The sequence below is a fragment of the Oryzias latipes genome, chromosome 18, assembly GCF_053564925.1.
Source record: "Oryzias latipes strain Hd-rR chromosome 18, Olatipes_Hd-rR_3.1".
NCBI lineage: Eukaryota > Metazoa > Chordata > Actinopteri > Beloniformes > Adrianichthyidae > Oryzias > Oryzias latipes.
Window position 1 is genome coordinate 30,682,566 of NC_136254.1, and position 16,754 is coordinate 30,699,319.

The window sequence follows — 16,754 nt, forward strand, 5'->3', positions numbered from 1 at the left end:
CATAGTCCTTTAAATATGCAGTGGTTTCTATTTCAAATATACAGTGTGGAACACATGAAAACATATCCAACACAAGTTTTGACCAAAGACCTTGTGTGTCCTCACCAAAGGAAGCCCTGACCCTGAATCAAGAATGTGGTGGTTGGATGGTGATCGTCTTGTGTTTGGGAATCTCTAGCTTGTGGGTTTATTTTGTGTTATGCACAAAAAACCCGCGTAATGTGTCAGTGCATAACACTGGGGGATGTAATAAGATGGGATTGACGGATCTGCGGTTGGATGTGGAACGGCTACTTTAGTAAAAACAGGAATTTATTAGTCATATAAAACAAAAACTAGCTACTGTTACACAATTATTCTCTCATATAGGGCCGCAAAAAGTGTTTATGCATCATATGCGTTGCATGGGGCACCGGCCAAAGGGAGCGCCAAACTGAGTCTGCAAAAATTATTTGTAGTCCGTATTTTTTTTTTTCACAGCTTTTTGTGCACATATATTTACATGATATGATCAGTAACATAGGCACATCGTAACTGATTGGGCGCCGCAGCCGCTCCTCCATCCCTCGGGTCTTGTACAGAGAGCGCAATGGAGCGTGCCTGAGCGCTCTCTCGCGGAGAGACGCGCGCCCTTCTGATTGTTTCTATTTGAATTGTGTGATCATCTGATGACAGCGCGCTTTAAATGGAAAGGCAAAAGAAAAAACAATCTGGGGCTCAAAACAGAAAACGCAAAAGGGACAAAGATGTGGTGAGAATGGAGAAAAGCTTCTCTAAATGGTTGAGAGACAGCAGGTACGTTATAGCAGTGATAAAAACAGGTTTGGAAACATTCAGGTTAGAGCCACTTTGGTCACAAGTGTCTTGCAGCTGTACTGAGCAGGATTTACAGTATCAATAATTATGAAGAGAAAAAATGATCTTGTTTGAGCAGATTTTGTTTTAAATAATTTCTTTAACTAGATGTACCAAAACACTGTAAAGGTTTTTATCCTTTGACTGAAACAGCACTAAATGATGATAAAAGCTGCTCCTACGGGCAGAAGGGAGACGTATGTGTGATGGTGGCTTAGATGGTGTTTTTGTTTCTTTCTATGTTAAAAGTTTGGATATTATTATTTTTTAAATGACTATTTAGTTTACAGCTTTTTGCTTTTAATATCACTTTGGCTGAACGACATTTTGGGTTTTAGATAAACATTTGGAGATTTTTGACAACAATAAATAAATCTATTCTATTCTATCCCACCACTAAGTGATATCCAACACAAATATAATTTAACCCATGTGCTATCCTATGACCCCACCCTTCCATTGACGTGTTCTCCCTACCATGACAAAGGTGGATAAAGGTGAAGGGATTTCATGTAATCCATGGACACCAGTGAAGATCACAAATCATTGAAGAAAAAAGGTTCAGAGCACTGTCTAGTGGGTCAAGATGACCCAACCCCCAATGTTAACGTGCCTATGATAGCACAAGGGATAAAATTAAAAATGTTTCTATTTTTACATAGTTTAGTCACTGTATTCTTTTAAAATCTTCCTAACACAAAGTTTGTATCACACAGCTGTGAGGATGGAGAGAAGGGCGAGAAAAGAGAGAAAGAATCAGGACAGATGGAGGAAAGAAACAGGTTGGTCTTATGGTGGACGTTCAGGGCAAAGCCAGTTCATACCAAGTCAGGCATTATGAAATAGTATTCTTAATTTAAAAAAATGTCTATTAGCAAGATGTTTAATTTATTCAAAACATGAAATAATCCTTGCTTGGCCATATGATTTAGTGGAGATGAACACAGGCAAGAGGTGAAAGAGACAGACGTGAGGCTGGTGATGCATCTGATGGAAAAGAGAGCAGAGATGACCTACAGTAGGGTTCATTCAACTATTAAAGTCACAAAAACCTAGATGCTCATTCTGGTTTAAACTTCTGCTGAACACCTGTTAACTTATTTTGGGAAAACAAATGCAGACATACATGACAAGTCAGTACCAACAGAGAATAACGAGGAGAGAAGTTCAGATGATGATGATGATGCTGATAGAGAGAAAGAGAGACGATCAGCTGATGATGAAGAGGGAGAAGAACAGAGAGGTACAGGGGACAGGGCTGGGGCATTTACCACTCAGAAGATTCTTCTGAATGGCCTTCAACACACAAATTTGGGGAATCATTGAGGCAAAACACAGTTAAAAATAGCTCACAAAAATGTTCTGCTGGGTCATATCCATAATCAGATAAGAAGTAATGAGATGTATACATATAAACAATAAAGGTGTTGTGTGGGTGTTTAGATAGCTTTAGGAGGGGTGGACGGGACGTTTTATTATGTGCATTTATGTCTGTGTGTTTGTGTGTGTGTGTGTGTGTGGGGGGGGGGGGGAGTTACGTGGCCGCATACCCCTATGAAATTAGGCAGTTGTGCCCGTGCTCTCATATATAGTCTTTTTAAAGGCTGTGCCATACAGCCACTAAATACAAAGTGCACATTCTGCAGGTATGACATTTCCATCTTTTATGATTCATAGATTCACAGATGTATCACAAATGCACCACGTTAAAACCACAGGTGAAATTCGAAAAAAACCACGCAAAGAACATGTATGTCAACATAGAACATGAACTGTATGGGATTTTTGTGCTATTTATATGAAATTCATTAGTGATCCTTGCATCAATTGCGCAATTTTAATGTGATGTGGGCTATATATGCGATATAAAAGTTGTACATCGGTGGTACATGTGTGAAGAATCTGTTAACAAACGTGGAACGGTTGTGGAATGCCACAAAGTTGCAGATGCATCTTAAAATAATCACAATTGCGAAAGATTTCTGAAAAGTTGCACATAAACTATGTAAAATACACATAAACTGCTCATTTCTCAACTGGACAAAAGTTTCGAACAGCTCAAAACCAAATTCACATAAATTCCCATCGGCTGAAACCCAAAGAAACACTTCTGAATTACGTATACCAGGCATTTATCATGGAAGACCAACATTTCATATGTGGAAATGCACAAAATGTGGCTGTGGCTCCTTTGGATTGACAACTTAGCAAAAACAGAGACTTCAATACCTTGTGATACTTGTGATACGGTGTTGTGTCTTTTTAAAAAAACAATTTAAAAGAATCCTCCAGCCCTGTCGTATTATGAAGCCATTGTTCCATTGAAGTGATTCCAAAATAAAGGTTTTCCTGGAGGTCAGAATGCCTGCAGAAGCCTCATGATGTAAATGTTTGTTGATCCGTACAGAAAAGAGGTTTAAGTGTTTGTTTTTGACCGCTCTTAAACATTCCCGCCTGACTCAACGATCCGCAGAGTAACCGCATCCATTTTTTCTGCCTCGACTACGTGACACACTGACCCTCTGTACCAACAACTGTTCATACCATCCAATGCAACGACCACAGCAGGATTCCTCTTTCACCTGTTTTGGAAATATCTGCTAGTTTAGCTGCGATCCATGTCACTACCAAAAAAAAAAGGGGGGGGGGGGCATGTTGACGGAGGGAATTCCAGAATAAGACATTTTCAGGGATTATTTACAGAAGGAAAACGTTAAGATGTCCAGAATGTTCTTTTTCCAAGAAGGATTTCCATGAATGTTACTAATTATGTCTGTGGTGTATCCAGGCTGCCGATGGTCAGGAACGGTGGAAAGAAGTCGGGGGAGGGGGAGGGACGGGAGGCAAAAATGAAAAGTAGTTGCAATGTTGGATGATGGAAACTGAAGGGGAAAAAAAGGAAAGAGACTGCTCTATAATATGAGGCTGAGGGCAGGAACTGAGGGGCAGCAACTGGAGTGTGAGAGCGCATTCACACTGACAGGTTCAACTGGCTAAACCACCAAGGGGTTACTTTATGAAATGACCACCATAAACTTCTGATTTAAAATATTTCTTAACCCTTTTAAAGTCGACAATCTTCCGACTACAGTAACCGTTGACGCATTAAAAGTGATTCCAGTGGATTCTGAAGCGGAGAAAAGCAGCCTTGCGATTACATGCGACACTCCACAGTAGTCAAATCCGATGAATCAGCTGATTCTATTGCGGAGAAAAGTGGCTTTGCACCACTACGCAACACTTTTAAAGCAACACTGGTAAAGTATCAGTATAAAGCCGACGTGTCAGCCAAAGGGTTACGGTAGGTCATAGAACGTGTGTTATTTAGAAGTCGGCATCAACATCTCTGGTGTGAAAGGGTTAATCTGCAAGTCAACTGATGGCTTGTTGAGTACTCATTCTATTAGCTTGTCCTCTTTTTGTTTTACTTGGTTTCTCTGCCCTCTTGTGGTCTGGAGTTCTCGCAACTGTTTCTTCTTTCTGAGAACGTTAACATTCATCTGCTTCTTGTTTGTGACAGCTTATAGCTAATGGAAGCAAATTGAAGCGATTGGCAAATATGGAAGGGATAATGCCCAACGAGGTGTCCATTACGTAAGGGATAATGCCCAACGAGGTGTCCATTACGTAAGGGATAATGCCCAACGAGGTGTCCATTACGTAAGGGTTAATGGCCGACGAAGTGTGCGGTTACTACTTTTTAACGCACGCCGTGGAAGCCTGAACCGTCCGACGCGAAGCGGAGGACGGTTGCTTCCGCGAAGTGCGTTAAAAAGTAGTAACTGCACACTTCGAAGGCCATTAACCCGCTTATACCATGGTCACTTACAAAAGCAATACATATTAACCAGGTTTTAGTCCTTAATTCTTGTTTTTTTTTCCGATTTGGATCACTTTTCTCATAAACAGCGTACTATATGTTACATATAGTACATATATATAACATATAGTCCGCGTCGCGCAGCACCACCGCTGCAGTCAAGAATCGGCGATATATATATGCTGATCGTCCCGATGGGTTGAATAAAGCATCAATTCAGAGGGAAAGTTAATCGCTTACCGCTTGTTTTTGCCCAGATGATGAAACAAAAGGTTGTTTTACAGAAGCCGGCGCAGTGATACAAATCATTCAAGCTAGCCGACCGGAACTTCTTTTTTCATCGTGCGGTTATCAGGTTTTAACGCATACCCAGCAGCCAATCAGAATCGAGTATTCAACCGGACCATGGTATAACAGAAATTAACGGATGATACAGATGCCTGAACCGTCAAACGCAAAACGGAGGACGATTGCTCTCATGTAGTCCATTAATTATCCAGTTTATACTATGGTCACTTGCAAAAGAGATAATTATTTGATCCATTTTGGTACTTTATACTTATATGTTATACTTACGTAATTTCTTTTTTGTTTAAATCACCTTTTCACAAAAAGAGCACTATTTTACAGGTTTGCGGTGTGTTGTCATGCTAATGGCTGAGCCAGAACCAACCTCAAAAAGGGAAGGAAAGCGATATCTATGCTGATCGTCACGATGGGTTAAATAAAGCATCAGTTCAGAGAGCCTGTTTACTGCCTGTTTTTGTCCAGATAATAAAGCTAAAATTTGTTTTAACCCTTGTGCTATCTTAGATGACCCCACCCTTACATTGACGTGTTCTCCCTACCATGACAAAGGTGGATAAAGGTGGAAAGATTTCATGTAATCCATGGACACCAGTGAAGATCACAAATCATTGAAGAAAAAAGGTTCAGCGCACTGTCTAGTGGGTCTAGATGACCCAACTCCCAATGGTAAAGTGCCTAGGATAGCACAAGGGTTGCAGAAGCCAGCTCAGTGATATAGAACTTTTAAGTTATGCAACCGGAACTTCTTTTTTAGGTGTGCTATATCACTTTTTAATCCACACCCAGCAGCGAATCAGAATCGAGTATTCACCTGGATCATGGTATTGGTAAGGGATAATGCCAGACGAGGTGTCTATTATCAAAAATGAATGGAGGACGCATAGGCTGAACCGTTTGATGGGAAGTGGAGGACAGTTGAGGACAGTTGAGGAGACAACTTCTGATTACATTCGAGTCAGCAACCACGTGATCTTGGCTTGTCCATCATAGAGACATTTGAGGACAGAGATCTTTTCTACTGTCTTGCTGTTGCGATCTTCCAAGTTTCTGTTGTCCTGGTTACCAAATGGCATTTAGAGCGTTTCAGTAATATAGAACATTTAGGCCATGTGACTGGAACTTCTTTATTAGCTGTCCATTATCACATTTTAATGAACACTCTGCAGCCAATCACAATCAAGAATTCATTTGCAGAATGGAATAAATATTAATTGAGCTAATCATCAGGAGAAGATTATTTTTTAAGAAATCTTATTATTTAAGTGAATAAAACCACAAGTTTGAATTTAAAAAGGAGCGTTTTTCCAGAATCTTCTTTGTTTAATTCAAAGGGGTTTCAGACTATATGTCAGATCCAGTTGTTGTCCGCTCTCCTCTGCAGAACTGTTTATAATTTCTACTCCTCACTGAATATTCCACTGGTATAATGAACAGGCTGAGAGTTTTGGATCTGTAAGCCTGAGCTTGGTGGCTCCATCAGTCGAGCTTTATTTCCCTTTGAACTTGTGAAAACAGGCAGGAGTGAACAGGCGTCCCAGAGTGTGGTTCCGGGGTGAGCTAAACATCCTGAGACCGGCTCCAGGTGGATCCGTGACAAATGCTACCGCGTCACGCCTGCTGGGAGAAGGGAAGGAGGGGAATGCAGGGCCTGAACCAGGGATATTTTAGCATCTGTGTGCGACTGAAGTGACCTTCTGCTCCCCGACTTCTGTGTTTAGACGTCCGCCTGTTTTTCTGCCTGTGTGGGTGACAGGCTGCAGATTTCAGGTCTGCATGCTGACCGCCTGCGAGAGCAGAGGGTAAACAGACACTTTTGACTTTTGGCTGCCCTTCCCTCGACTCATTCTGCTCGGTAATCGTGTCATTCATCCCGCTTTGTTCGGCAGAGGCGGCCGCTCACCGGAAGGATTCCTGCACGGATTCCAGCGCATGATAGAATGAAGGAACAACGTGCTGTCAAAGCACTGGAGGAATCATTTCTAACAGCATTTCATCAAATTAGCATCTAAAAATGAAGGAACTAAGATGCAACTTCTGTGGTGCAACTTACAAATTCTATTCTGTGTTTTCAGTCTCTTTCATGTTTTCACTATCGGCAGTAAAATTGTACATACTTTTTCCTAATGCTACATACACAAGAACATGCTAAACGAGCATTCTTACATGATCTCTTACCACACATTGTTCACACTGGACTGTCGCTACCCGATACTAGCGCATGTACTCAACGTTGGAAGAGTGTGAAAAGTTGAAGCAGCGCACATTTCTTGAATCTTGATCACTGCAGCGGCGGAGGGACATGCAGCCCTAAGTCGTTACAGCTCCCCCTTGAAACAGAAACACTTTTGGACACCACTACAGCTTCAAATACTCGTGCAATTGGAGCAATAGGGAGGAGCCAGAGGGTGAGGGAAACAATTCGGATTCGGCCTTGGTTTTGTAAAATTCCGGCCGGGCACAAACCACGACTAATAAATTATCAACTTTCAAACAGTTTCAAGTCCATGATTGGTCTGCTTGAACTTTTTTAAAAAGGTCATGCACGTAGAGCCTGCAAATGGTCGTACAAACTTGCGTAGAGTTTTGAAGCGATAGAAGCATTTACGCCCGTTTACATAGCCTTTTCGTTGGAAGTGGTCAGTTGACTTCGCAGCTTACCCAACCTGATGTAAATGAAGCATTAATGCTTCCTGATCTTGACTTGATGAGTTTTTTTCTTCATTACTGACACAAGCTACTGTTTATCAGACGCTACAGAGCTTTATTTTATGACCTTAAATCAGAGCTATTGGTGTGGGGATTGCTGTTGGGTTTTTTCAGCTCCGAGGGGAAAAAAAAGGGAAGAAGTCAGACGTTTGTTGTCTGGAAAGCAGACTCTCTGGTGTTTGTGTGAGCTGGATTCCCTGCAGGTCAGCCAAAGGCTACAGGAGCACTTGTCTGGGTCTATTTTTTTCGGAGCTCATCCTCAAAGGTAAATATTTTTCTCTCCAGAAAAAGAAGGGTAAACAGAGTGAGAGAAGGATAATGAGAGAGAGACATCAAGGACACAACGAGACAGAGATAGAGATGACGATGTGCTGCCAAATATGCTACCGGTTTCAGTTTGATGGCGGTTTCCAATATCAATATAATTTATTTTCTATTGAAATGATTTTTTTTATTGGTATGGGTCGATTTGATTACCTTAGACAGATGGATCTGGTTGGATCGTAGGAATAGAAATCGATTAATTGATTACGTTGATTCATTGTTACACCCCTACTTAATAGGATTATTTTTCTTGAAAGACAGAAAAAAGAGGGGCGGGGTTACATTCTGAAAAGAACCCGTGATGGATGAAATCTACACACTTTCTACTCTTTTCTCAGGCAGTCATGAACATTTTCACATTTTTCTTTTTGCTTAAACTGTTAAAGTTCAAACCTTTGTTGAATAATAAGTCCACTCGTTTTCGTGGGTTGGCAACATTCTTCAAGACCGCAGTATCGTTAAGATCTGACCTCAACGGTTCTGCTATCAGTACTGGAGAAGTCAGATTTAGACGCAGCTTTCACTGTGGGAGTTGAAGCAGAGACTTTCTCTGGGACCGGATCGATAAGCAGTATCAATAAAAGTAGTAGTACCGTTTAAACCTTAACGATACCCATCCCTACTTGTCAAGTGAGTATAAAACTCGTCATAATGACTTTCCAGGACTCCAGTGGAAAAAACAGAGATGTCCCAGTTCCAAAAGACGGCGGGTTATATGGAAACATTTCTGGCGTTTGTCATACCTTTAATCAGGAATTCCTTCACAGGCGTTTTTTCATGCAGCTTTTTCAGGTCTGGTTTCATCGGGACGTTTTGGAGTGTCTGATTATGGCATTAGACGAAGACTTTTTCTTGGAAAGGAGCTCCTTCTTCAGGGATGTGTGTTTCAAGTTTCACTGAAAAAAACAATGATGGTCAAACTTTGGGCTCTGATTATTGTAGAAATAACAATTAGGACGATTTTAGTCGATTACAGATTTGGAAAACGACTAATTTCTAAGAGAATATTTCTCTCATTTGAAGGTAAGGTTTCACTAATAAACCCTTTACAAAACTACTTTCTTTCTCGTAAAAACAAACTAAATAAACATGATAAATGGAAAGTAACAAAGTGCTAAAAAAGGAGAATCTTGTCTTATTATGTCCCGCCTTCCATCTTACTACATTTTATGCAGAAATTTTTACAAAAAAAAAAAAAATCGACTAATCTTTTCAGATTGATTTAAATAAAATGTCTTGTAGTAACATTTTAAAATATAAGGTTTGTCAGAAACCGAAAGCTTAAAAAAAATAAATGCAATCTAGGGACCGGTCCAAGTCGGTCTGTGGCCTGAAAAAGGTTGGAGACCACTGATGTGGACTATAATGGTTACACCAGTCTCATTTTTTAATTTTTTGTAATCTTTTTCCATTTTATGTTAGAATAGAATAGAACAGAACTTTATTGGCCCTACAGGGGGAAATTATCTAGTTACCAAAGCTCTATTAAAAACAGCTGACAGATATAAGTAACACTTCCAATTACACGTAAAATGTGACTAAATTTGATCAAGTGAAGGTGGAATCAGAGGCTGGGAAGATCATCACTGAATTGATTCATCATGGCGTTCACTTTCCTACAAGGACGAGGATTTTAAAGTCTAAATCCTTCGAGGCCAAGACTGTGGTGCTCCATGCTCCTAAGATCAGAGAAACCCTCTAAAGCTCAAAGGAACTCTGCAGACTTCCTAAGACTTCAGTTTCTGATGTGAAACACTCGTCTTCACGACTGTTCTTTTCAATTCCTGCCCTGGTGATTAAAAAAAAAAGGATGTTCTTTTGAACTTCATTTTATGTGTTTGAATATGTTAGGCAGAACTCACTAAAAGGTAAAAAAAACAAGAGTCTGATATCAGAAGAAAAGAACAACTTGAGAAAATGCGATTCAATCATCGTCGTTTTGAAGACGTGGTGGAATGGCAGAACTGGACCACACTGCATATTTCCTTCCATCGCGTCTTTAAAGCTCCAGCCAAATTGGCAAACATGTTGGTCCTGGCAAACCCAAGTAAAGAGAATCCCAGATATGTTGTTCTGTGGGGATCAGCTTGAATAAATGTTGAACAGTTAAGCCCTGGTTAGGTCTGGTTCAGACCTGCGTGGAAACCACAGCGCTGGAACATCCAGAGGACTCAGTGGGAAACCTTTGGATCTTGAACCATAAAGATTTGTCACCTTCTGGTTCACTCTGGTTTGCATGATTATTAGTTATTAAATTGACAATTACAAATTTAATAAAGTAGCTCTTGGGGAATGTTTGAAAGTCCATACTATTGGCAGTAGTTGAAAGCAAAAGTACTGGCAGGCCTTAGACAGTAATGAAAAACTTACTCTGATGATTTGTCCATCTGCTTAAAGAGGACATTCAAGGGTCAGAGCTGCTCTGTTCTGCCTCATTGTACTACAGCTCCTTATTTTACGAACTATCAGGGCTAAAACAGACCTGATCTATGGAGGTAAAAGTTCAGTTGTTGGCAATTCGCTGTGTGATGATGGCCCTTTTTCTTCATCAGTCAAACCAGGTCAATCTCAAGCTACATTTACACTGAGCGGTCCGGTCCGGTCCGGTCCGGTCCAGTTTAGAATGGTCGAGGCATATCAGATAAGCGTTTTTATTCCAAGTTGGACCGTCCTGACACACGTGGGGTGAAACTAACAACAAGAAAAATGTTAAAAGTGTATGTCGGTTCAATCACTTGTACTATATTTTTACTGATTAAAAAATATTTAATCAGTAATTTGTGCTTTGCAGTCATTTTCCATTTAAATTGACCATTTTTGGGGGTTTTTTCTTTTCAAAATCGCTGAATTTCCGCATTTGCCGTTCAGATACTAAGAAGTGACGTGCGATGAGGCACCAGCCCGCTGAGCTTCACCTTGGATTGCGCAATACCTATGCAGTCAGACGATACTGCTGTCTCTGTATGTCGGTTCATTCACTTGTACTATATGAGCTGAGTTTACATAATTTAGCAGATGTATATGATGCACAGTGTTTGCTTTTATAAATAACTGTATGTGAGGGACGTGTTTCTTGTGCTGAGCGCTAAACGCCGGCAAAAAAGCAGCTGGGTGAGGCCAGCAGTTCTCGTGCCTCATGTTAGGGGGCGCCGGTGAGCCCTGAGATTATGACGCTAAAAAATACTAGAAGAAGTGATAGCAAGCGGCAAGTCATTTTCTTCAGAAGGAGCAGCGTATGGACTTTATTTACAAGTAAAGGTAAGATGATAATAATGTTTGCGCTTTTTTCTATGCTGCAGTTTGTATATGAAAAAAACACGTTGAAATGATATTTTAAACAAAACACGTTAACTGTTGTCAATCAAATGGTGAATAAGTTACTCAGTATGGTTCATATGTTTGTAAATCTGACTGATGACGTCAGTGCCTCACCAGCCATTAACCTCACCGCATGTCACTGACGTCATCGCCCCGCCTCCCCTCTGGAAATGCTAAGTGGAATTGGAATATGCGACAGTATTCGCAGGGTGGATGTGAAAATGAAAATGCAATCCCCTCTTTGCATTTTCGTTTTAATTATGACACAGAATAAGCGGTTTTTAAGTAGAAAATGAAAAAGCATTTTGAAGTATTGATTTTTCATTTTAATTTTGAGTCATTTGATGCAGTTACATTTTGAAAATGAAAAAATCAAATGAATGAACTCAGTAGGGGTGGAATTATATAAGCTTGCTTTTTCCCATTCCTTTTCAAGCAATAAATCAAACTCTACTTATGCTTTAGTTAATGATCAATGTATTTAATTAAGCAAATGTGATTTAAGTGCCGTTTTTGTTTTGTTTTATTTTCCGTCTTTTTAAACTATGCATTTCATAATTTCTGTAATGAGTTTGATAAATATGTGTAAATTGTTTCTTGCTTTGACTACGATGCTTGAAATAAATCAATAAATCAAATCAAATCAAAAAAGCATTTCTGGTTTTGACATTTATTTTTAATTATGCTACAGAATCGCTTCCATAGAAAGCTAGCTCACTTGACCTTGTTGCAATTATAGTTGGATAAAAAGTGATTGATACAAAATTTTTTGAAACCTTTAACATAAAATACAATTAGTTGCAGTCGTGCACACATTTCTTAGAAAAGTTCTTGTGTTCCTCTTTTGCCGTTGTGTCTCATGTAAAGACACACCAGTTGACCTTTCCGGTTGTCATTTACAGTCAGACACACTCTGGATCAGTCGTGTACAGAACTGGCTCGCTTTCCCAAATCACTGCAGAGGTAAACTAGCAAATGTCATCCATCTTCTGAGTTCAAGTAAAATACACAAAGTTGCATGGGCCAATCACTTGACAGCATAAGTGCACACACGCCCATGGAGGAAAACTGACAACATGATTATAATGATAATGATGTCTTTGTGCATTAAGTCTGCAGGACCTGAAGCTGGCTACTGACACTGCAACACACAGTCAGGCTGGACAAGATTTCCTACCGAGACAAAAGGGGTCTTGATTTCAAATTACACACTTTTCTGTCTACATTTCTTGCTATACACAGATTCAGACAAAAGTCTGGTTGTCTCTGTTTCAATGAGGAGACTTTTGGCCAACGTACAGCTCAAGAAAAACACTGAGAATTAGCGTTCGGTTTAAGATGCGGCATGCTTTTGGTCAGCTGTGCTATCCAGACCTCTATTCATAGAAAGCCACAAATTTATCACTCCCATCTCAATGCTTCGTTCGTGTGCCTCAGGAAGAAAATAAGCAAAAGCTGTGCGTTCAGGAGAGGGGATGGAGACACAGCTGGATGATGCTGATGTTTGCATGAGTTTGCGTTCACCTAACAGTCTGTAATCATGATGTCAAGCTAACCGTTTGACATACATCCTACAGTTGCAATCACAGGAAAGATTCACATTCTTAGGGGACCTTGACTGCATCCCAGTGACAATCCATCATCCAGAGAAAGTGGTACAGTACACACTCACGCAGTCCTGCGGTCATGGAATATTCTTTAGTTGTTATTCAGCATGTGAACTGTAACTGACCCAATCGCTGCTTTGAAAGAACAAAAAGTACTTCTCTGATCTGAACCCAACTCAAGTGATATATGGACAGAGGTATTGGAAGAGCCGTGTTCATGACATCATCGTGGAACTGCATTTAAGTATAGCGCAGGTTCGTCTGTTCTAGCTCCATTCATTCTGCAGAGCACTGTCGAGATCCGACGCTGATGCTGAACAAGGCGGCCCTGTTCCTGTTCCAGTTCATCCCAATGTGCTTGTTGGGGTAGAAGTCACGGCTCTGTGTGAGCAAGTCAGGCCTGTTTTCAATGACTTTCATGGGTGCTGGATGACCCCTAAACTAGAATGAGTAACTATCTTCCACAAACTATTTTGGTCTTAGAAACAAACTACCCTTATGGGTGGATACGGGCTGTCTGCAAAGAATAAAAGGACAAAGCTTAAATTACCTAATTTAGGAAATTAAGCAATCTAAGTGCAGTTGGCGTCACATTCCTACGGGCGTCCTACTGGCACATATATATCACGTGCACACTACATGCATGATGCAGCATTTGTACTTTACTTTAGAGTGTGGCATAAGGACAAAGTACCGCATAGCCATGCAAACATCATAAGTGTGTTACATTCAAAGACTTCACGATACACTTACCATAAGCACAACAATGGTACGTTCCATTTTCATGACGTCCTAAGAGGAAGTTTTTCAAGCCTCAAGGGAAATGCAGGACACACCTGGGCTCCCCTTTATGATGCGTCCATTCCTCTCCATTACCCTCTAGGGCAGGGGTCACCAACCTTTTTGAGAAAAAAAAAGACACAATTTAAGGACTCCCTTTTGTGTGCCCTTTTTTTATTTGCTCATTTTACACACAAAGACATGCATGAATTTTCTATACTCGTATTACAGGGGGGTCAAAATCAGTTGCAGAGGGGGCCTGAATCCAAAACACACTTTAGGTTGCAGCCAACAAGATAAACATTTATTGAACACACTAAAGCTAAACTTTTAAACCTTTCAAACTTTAACTTAATTTTAACTTTTCAAACATAAATGTAAATAAAAACATACAGGAATATTAATCCAGAATAATAAATATATCCTGTCAAAATTATGCAAATATGAACAAATAAAGCCAGGAAATTTTAATAATTAGAAATAATAAATCAAATTATTCTGTTTTCTTTACTCTTTTGTCATTTTCTTAGGGCTCAACTCCTGACATCATTTTCTGCAATAAGTTAATTTCTTCTTGGTGTGTGATGTTCTGTGAAAGTCTTCGGTCCTGTGTGTGTCTTTGGTCCTGTGTGTGTCTTTGGTCCCGTGTGTGTCTTTGGTCCTGTGTGTGTCTTTGGTCCCGTGTGTGTCTTTGGTCCTGTGTGTGTCTTTGGCCCTGTGTGTGTCTTTGGCCCTGTGTGTGTCTTTGGCCCTGTGTGTGTCTTTGGTCCTGTGTGTGTCTTTGTGAAACATATCAGAGGGATTTGATTATTTAAAAACCTGCTATTGTGAAAATCATGTTTAGGTCTCATCAAACAATAAAAACTAAATTACAGAACTCATCCCCGGGATTACTCCAAAGATATTTGGCATTTTTCTAATTTTGTGCAACACCAACATTAAAAATCCTCCAAAATCCTCAATACTTTTATAAACAAATGATCTATAGTTTATTTATGGTCTAAAAAGTGCAGCTGTTTTCCTGCCTGCATTCCTGGCTTTCTTTATTTATAAGTAACTATCACCAACTAAACAACCGTAAAAATAAATTTATATGGAAAATACAGACAATTATTAAAAATGTCCACAATATTTAGTAAAGAATGACGTTATTAGAAGGAGCTGAGTAATTTAAGCCACTCAATGATCCAGGTGTTGCGCAATGGTCTCCATGCGACTTTTCACCTCGCAACCTTTGGCCACTACCACTCCCCTTCTCCTCCTCACAGACACACGCGTCTCTTTTTCAAAGGCAGAAACGCCGATTCGCAAGTTTCAGGGCGTTCCATACTCTGCCATATATTTCACGATAGCAGAACTAACGTGCATCAATTACCAATAGCAAGCACTAAATCACCACCCTCTACTATCCAGGCCGGTACTGTTGCACTCAAGTCTTGATTCACTATCCTCTTACTTAGAAGCAGCTCCACTGCACATGTCAGAATCTGCTACCCGTGCCCCATGCAAAGCACAACCCCGGTTTGTCAAAAACGACAATCACATAAGTTAGCAGACAATCATATCTGTCTGTTTATTTTGTACATCCCCAACACCAGCCAAACAGCATTAACTTCACTTCTGCTCACAGCTCCCTCACTTATGGTGAGCGATTTAACACAACCGAGATTCCCCACTTCCCATGAGTCTTAGAAGCTGAAGGCTGGGCTAACCCCCAGATCGCCACAATATTTTTGATTTGCTATATGAGCAGTGCTATTTTTGGAGCATTCCAGTTAAATAATATTCACCCTTCAAATTATTTTTTTTACATTCTCGCTTTAACTGGGATAGTGATCTTTGTGTCTTTTGTGGAAATGATGTAGAAACTGTGGAACATCTTTTCTTTGAATATTTTCATGAAAAAGAGTTTTGGTCTTCTTTTCATAATTGGCTCAAATCCAAAAATATCATCATTAACCCTTTAAATTGGAATACAATTAAAATTCGATTACAGTTAATTGACAAAAATCTGGACTTTCTGATTAATGCACTGATTGTAATTTCAAAGCATTTTATTCATACTTGTAAATTCTTAAAGGTGAAACCTCACATTAATGGATTACTCAACCGTCTCAACCTAATCTCTAAATCTTTACATTACATGAATCATAAGAACGCCCAGACATTGTGTAATTTATTTGATCTATTTTTACTATTTCTTACATTTATTGATTATTTTTTAAGTTATATTTGTTTTCATATTTGTTTTTTTGTCTACCTTTATCTCAGAATTGATATTGTTGTCATTGACAGACATGCCGTGGTTGTTTGTTAAATATTTGCTTCAATTAGAAAAAAATTAAAGAAAAAAAAAAAAAATTGTGTGCATTCCCTGCGGGCGCCACAAGGGGTGCTCTGGCGCCCGCGGGCACAGGGTTGGTGACCCCTGCTTTAGATGATCCTCTGAGGTCCACGTCGTCTCTTTGGCTGGTGCATCTCTTCCAGAACATTTTCTCCTTCCATCAGACGTTCTGTGGTTCTGTTCAGAACCGGCACTCTGGGAACCGCCTCCTTAGAGAGGAACTTTAGTGGTTTAGCCTGACTCTGGGGGGGTCAGTGATGGTCTTCTGGATAGAGTCTGAAGTCTCCCCACATAGAACCAGACTGAACCAAACTGAATCAGGCTGAACCTGACTCAAACAGACTAAACCAGACTGACCCGAACTGAGTCAGACTGAACCAGACTGAACCAGGCTGAACCTGACTGAACCAGACGGAGCCAGACTGAACCAGACTGAGCCAGACTGAACCAGGCTGAACCAGGCTGAACCTGACTGAACCAGATGGAGCCAGACAGAACCAGACTGAGCCAGACTGAACCAGGTGGAGCCAGACTGAACCTGACTGAGCCAAACTGAACCAGGCTGAACCAAACTGAGCAAGATTGAACCAGATTGAACCAGGCTGTTACTTGACTGAACCAGACGGAGCCAGACTGAATCAGACTAAACCAGACTGAACCAGGCTGAACCTGACTCAACCAGACTGAGTCA